This window comes from Dromiciops gliroides, chromosome 3 (genome assembly GCF_019393635.1).
Source record: "Dromiciops gliroides isolate mDroGli1 chromosome 3, mDroGli1.pri, whole genome shotgun sequence".
Classification (NCBI taxonomy): Eukaryota; Metazoa; Chordata; class Mammalia; order Microbiotheria; family Microbiotheriidae; genus Dromiciops; species Dromiciops gliroides.
The window spans coordinates 642,370,599-642,376,674 of NC_057863.1; the positions used below are offsets into that span (position 1 = coordinate 642,370,599).

The following is a 6,076-nucleotide window of genomic DNA, read 5'->3' on the forward strand; positions in this document are numbered from 1 at the left end:
AGACCCTTCTGACCTGGAGTCTGACTTCCTACACTTCACTTTCTTGCCTGTGGAATGACAGAAATGGGAAGATGGAAGGAAGAAAGGTTGAGACTAGAGCTGGGAGCCAGGGAAAATAGTCAGGAAGGGACCCACCCAAACTCAGCATGGTTGCCCCATAAGCCCAGGGTGGGAATACTGTGGTGTTGTATAAGGGAGCCAGAGCTCTGGGGGCGGGGCTCTGGACTGGAATCTAAGGGGAGGATGTTGGCAGAGGGCTGCAGATAAGGAGTGAGGAGTGGGGCAGCTAGGTGGCACAGTGGATAGAGCACAGGCCCTGGATTCAGGAGGATCTGAGTTCAAATCCGATCTCAGACACTTGACACTTAGTAGCTGTGTGACCCTGGGCAAGTCACTTAACCCCAATTGCCTCACAAAAGAAAAAGAAAAAAAAGAGTGAGGAGTGGTCCCGGGGGGGGGGGGGGCTAAGGGTAGGGTCTGTGCAAGTTGTGGGAAGACACTTACTGAGTATAATGAGAATGCCCAGAACAAACATGATGGTGGCCAGAGTAAGTCCCACGGTACGAACAGTGTCATAATCTGAGAAGGGAGACAGTGAATTCAGTGAGCCTCCTGAATGCAGACTTTTCACCAGCCTCCCTCCCCAAGCCTCCATCCTGCTTCTTCCCCTAACTTCTGTGGACCTCAGTTTCCTCATTTGTCAAAGGGAACCTAATGGGGTTAGAGGGTGGAGTAGGGCCTGAACTGAAAATTTGAATGTGACACAGAAGGGAAATGAATAAACCCTAATTCCCAAGCTGTTCTATCTTTCCCCCAGTAGGTACCCCACTCCCAATCCCAGCTCTTCTCCCTCCGCTTTAGGCTGCTCCCTTCAAATTAGTTGATGTAGCCTCAAAAAACCCCACCATATTTGTTTTATCAGTAGCCTGAGCCCAGAATAACTTTGGGGAATGGGGAACCTCCCAGGCAAATCCAAGCCAACAGCACGTAGAGCAGGGGCAAGCAGGAAAGATGTCTGGATTATCAGCCACGCCTGGAGTTCTTGTGACTAAGAGAGCTGGGCCTCATTACCTGTGACTGTCCCTCAAGCCCCCCTCCCAACACACCCCAAACTTACCATAGTAGAAACGATCAGGTTCCTGAGAAGTAGTGGCTGAGGGCAGAAAGAGAGAGAGAGAGAGAGAGAGAGAGAGAGAGAGAGAGAGAGAGAGAGAGAGAGAGAGAGAGAGAGGAGAGAGAGAAGGAGAGAGCGCTAAGACCATGGGGAGGATCTCTCTGTCTCCTCCTCCTCGTCCCTGATACAACAGGATGGCTCATGGTTCTGCTCCTTACTACTCATGGGAACCCAGGCAATTCCCTTCGCCAATCTGGACATCAGTTTGCTCACCTGCAAAAGGAGGCTGGATTCCATGTCCTTTAAGGACCCTTCCAGCTAGCATTTCTGTGGTACTTTTACAGATATTGTCTCATTGGATCCTCACAACCCCAGGAGATGGGTGCTATTCTCATTTCTCTTTTACAGATTCCACATTTAGGATTGAGGCAGACAGAGGTTAAGTGACTCACCCAGTCACACAGCTGGTAACTAAGTAGCATTTAAACCTAGGTTTTCCTGACTCCCAGTCCATAACTCTATCTAAGTACATGACCTGGCTGCCTCACCACTCCTTTCCACTCATTCTGTGGTCCAGCCATCGTGTGGCCTATTTGCTGTTTCTCACATACAGTGCTCTATTTCCCACCTCCATGTCTTTGCATGGACTGTCCCCCAGCCCAAGAATGTACTCCTTCCTCCACTATATCTCTTGGAATCTCTGATTGCCTTCAAGATTCAGCTCAGTGTTATCCCCCCTAGTGGCTAGCAACTTCCTGCCAAAATTAACTTGTATGGGGCAGCTAGGTGGTGCAGTGGATAGAGCACCGGCCCTGGAGTCAGGAGGACCTGAGTTCAAATCCGGCCTCAGACACTTAACACTTACTAGCTGTGTGACCCTGGGCAAGTCACTTAACCCCAATTGCCTCACTAAAAAAAACAAACAAAATTAACTTGTATTTATTTTGAATATATTTTATATAGATCATACATGTCAGGTACATTGCATATGTATACAGCTCTGATCTCTATGTCTATCTTCTGTCTTCAAACTCTACATACCTATTTATCTATCTTCTATCCATTATCTATCAATCTCTCTTCTATCTCTATATGTCATCTATCATCCACTCATCAACCCATCCAACCATCTATCTGTATCTATCATCTATTCATCCACCCATATCCATGTATCCATCTGTATCTCTCTATATGTCATCCATGTATCTATCTATCCACATCTATCATCCATCCATCAACCCATCCAACCATCTATATATATCTGTATCTATCCATCCACCCATTTATCCATGTATCCATCTGTATCTCTCTGTATGTCATCTATGTATCGATCTATCGATCTATCTATCCATCCATGTCTGTCATGTATTTATCTACATCTATCATCCATCCACCAATCCATCCACCAATCCATCCATCCATCCATCCATCTATATCTATTATCCATCCATCGATCTATCTTTATTATCCATCCACCCATGAATCTATCCCTATATCTATATATCTCTGTCACCTATGTATTGATGTATCTATCTACATCTGTGTGTCATGTATGTACATCTATCATCCATCCACGTATCCATGTATATCTCTCTCTATGTCATCTGTCTGTGTATCGATGTATTCATATATACATCTCTGTATGTCATCTATTTATCTACCTATCTGTCTATCTGTCTTTTGTGTTTTCTTCCCTGATAGAGTGCAAGTTCCTTGAGGGCAGAGATTGGTTCATTTTTGTCTTCATGTTCCCTGTATCTGCCGAAGTTCCTAACACATAGTAGGTGCTTACTAAATACTTGTGGTCTGATTGCCCTTGATAATTCTTTCACGGCATGATTGATTGGCAGGTATTTGCAGTAAATCTGTTCCACCTCCTCACTCTTTTTCCTAATTGCCTCTTTTTCATCTTTCCAGACCCTATTCAAAATCTCCTCCTTCTCTGGGAAGTCTTCTTGGCTTCCACCTTTATCCCATGTCCAGTGAGGGAAATAAGTCACATTCATATAATGCTTTGAGATTTGCAAAGTTATTCCCATCTCACAGATGAAGAAAACTAAGGTCTCTAAGAGTGACTTCCCCAGGGACACATATAGCAAGTAAGGCAGGATTCCAAATGAGGTTTTCTTGACTCCTATTTTCAGTATTCTACTCACTCTGCTTGCTGCTTCCCAGGATGGGTCCCACCCTGTGACTCCTGCACCTCTCTGTGTTTTATGTGTCTCTGTCTCTCCCCTCAGTCTGAGGGCTGCCTGAGCTTCTGTTGCCTCCGATGGGAGAGGAGTATGACTCACATCTCCTCCTCAGGATGCTTAGCACAAATCATCAGGGAGTCTGGAGAGAGGACTCCTCATGAGTTGGGAAGAACTAGACACTTTTCTGAAGTCCCATCCCACTCTCAGATTCTAGGATTCTCTGAGTGTAAGATTCTCCTATTCTGTGAGACTAAGCTTTTACAGTATTCTGGGAGTTCATTTGCTCAATCTCCCCTGTGCAGGGTACACAGAGCTTTGGGGATCCATTTTTTGGTACAGAGGGTTTCTCCCTCCCTCCAAGATTTCCTCCCCCTTCCTGCTGTTCTATTCCCCAAAGCTCTGGGGAAGGTGGGAGGATAAGGCCCCTCAGGATGGAGCTGCACTAGGGGGGTGGAGCGAGGAGAAGGGATGCATTACCACAGGCCCGTTGCCAAGGAGAAGCTAGGGAAGGAGGGGGTTGCTGCAGCAACTGGGGCATTCTGAAAGGGAGGGAGTGTGATGGGGGAAGGGAGGAGAAGGCTAAGGGGAGGGCCTGAGGGGGAGGGGGCAAGGTGGCCAGCCACCTCCGTTCTTCGTTCATTCTCAGACCCCGAGAATGCTCGATTTTCTATCTCCCAGCCTTGGGTAAGTGGGTAGCGTTGGAGGGGGGTTGTATAGGGAAGGGTATTTGGGTACTTCGCCCTCTCCACATGGGTAAGGACGGCGTGGCAGGCTTTTTCCTTTGCTCCCCTCCACCCATGTCATTTCCCTCTGCTCCCTGGAAATGAGTTTTCTCAGTGACTGCAGGACAGAACATGTAGCTTCCTCCCTCCCCACGGATTTCCTGAGACCTGAGATTCCCCTCGGATGATGTTGGGTTGGAATGAGGTTTGGGCTTTGGTGTGAGGTCTTGGTAGGCCTATTGATCATCGATCAGAACACACCAGCATCTCCGGGAAATTGCTGTCTCTGGGTTCCTGCCAGACCGATGTCTGGAGAAGATGCACCTCCCCCCACCCCCACCCCAGCACGCGCACACCAGTGTCTTTTCTCCCCAGCTCCTCCTTGCCCGGAGCCTAGCCCCCCAAAACTCGTCTTTCCCCCCTCCTTAAGCCTTCCCCACCTCGAGACTGTTGCTCTGCGACCACTACTTCCCCCAGAGCCCCTCTCCCCAGCTCTTTCCTACGCAGAGCCTTCTGCCATGCAACTCCACCCCCACAGAGTAATTCCCTCCGCCCCCCCCCCGCGCCCCAAGACTCTTCACGGTCCCTCTCTCCACCAGCTCCCCCTCTCTCAGGAGAGAAGGTACGAGAGCTTTCTTCCCAGGCTCTCCCCACCCCACCCCCACCATCGTGAGCATCTGAGCGTCCCAGGTTTGGGCAGCCACCGCAAACTTGGGTTTTAGCGGGTGCGGGAAAGGCGCGGGTCTCTGGGGTGGGGGGAGGGTGCACCTGACACGGTATATAAGGAAGCTTGTGGGAGGGCTTGTGTTCAAACACTGCGACCCCAGGTGACCCGAGTGAGTCTGAGGCGACGGACACACCCCAGACGAAGGCTCTCCTACCCCCACCCCCAAGCTCGGCAGAGGGGAGGGTCCCCTCCCCTCCGCTCCGGTCCCTCCTCTCCCCACCATGGGTGGGGTCACTGCGGCTTACCGCCCCTGCAGGCACGCAGTCCCCGCAGCGTGCGCTCTTTTCCTCCCCGCCCCCAGCCCCGGCTCGGGCTCTATATCGGCCTCTCTCGAGCTTCGTCTCCGTCTCTCTTCCCCTGTCTAGGGAGTGTATTTGTCCAACCAAGGCCCTTTAGCCGGTGAAAATGATCAACAGTAGCATCTCATCCCACCTGCCCCCCCCCCTCCTCGACCCACCCACCCCCGCCCCGGGTCAGGGACCCTGGTGAGACACGAATAGAAACAGAGCCATGACAGAGACAGATGCCATGCCCAGGGTCCTGCACCTGCATATAGAGAGAGAGCCCTGGCTGTCTCCCCTCCCCCCACACCCCCTCCCCCAATAAACAATCACACTCTTGCGCACACTGATACATCCTCTACAACATCACAGCCCCCCCTCCTTACAGAAAACACCTTCCCGCTGCACTCCCCCAGGGGCTGGACCATCTAGTTGCCATAGCTACGGCTCGGATCAGTCACTCACTCATTCAGCAAACATTTATCCAGTTTACGATATTCGGAGCCAGTGACATCCTCCTTTTCCTCCCTTCCTCCCCAGGGAAGATCTCCCCCTTCACCCACCTCCCCCGCCATGCTCCCCTCTCAGCCCCTGGATAAGTTCTCTGCCCATCTCTCCTTTGGAGACCATATTCTCTCTCCCCTCCAGACCCACCAGACCAGGGTCCTCGCTCTCTCCATCGCCTCAGACCAGAGTCCCCCACGCCAACCCTCTATCCCGGTGCCAAACTGGGTTCCCTTCCCCCTCTAAGCCCCTAACTGGGGTCCCTTTCATTCTCCTAAATCTGATTCTCCGACTCTTCTGTACACCCCCCCCATCCCCCCCTTCATCCCCCTACCCTCCCAGGTGCCCCACCTCCATCCCTCCCCGAATAGAACGGGACTCCTGTCTCTTCCACTCTCTCATAATAGGGTCCTCCGTCCTATTCCCTGCTCCCCCATACCCACTAGATCAGGAGTCCACTTCCCTTGCTGCCCCTGACAGGTCCCCCTTTCCTCCATCCTCCTGGCTGGGGTCCCCTGCGGTTGCGGGCTTGA

The 6,076-nt window shown here is 51.3% G+C and overlaps 1 long non-coding RNA gene across 1 annotated transcript; it reads right to left on the reverse strand.

Annotated features, from left to right (window-relative positions):
* Positions 1 to 20: 20 nt before the first annotated feature.
* Positions 21 to 5,175, reverse strand: LOC122746814. The gene is made up of 4 exons (XR_006355577.1): positions 5,004 to 5,175; positions 1,118 to 1,153; positions 505 to 579; positions 21 to 47 (listed from the first exon to the last, which is right to left on the reverse strand). It is a non-coding gene; the product is annotated as an uncharacterized LOC122746814 (long non-coding RNA).
* Between the last annotated feature and the right edge of the window lie 901 nt (positions 5,176 to 6,076).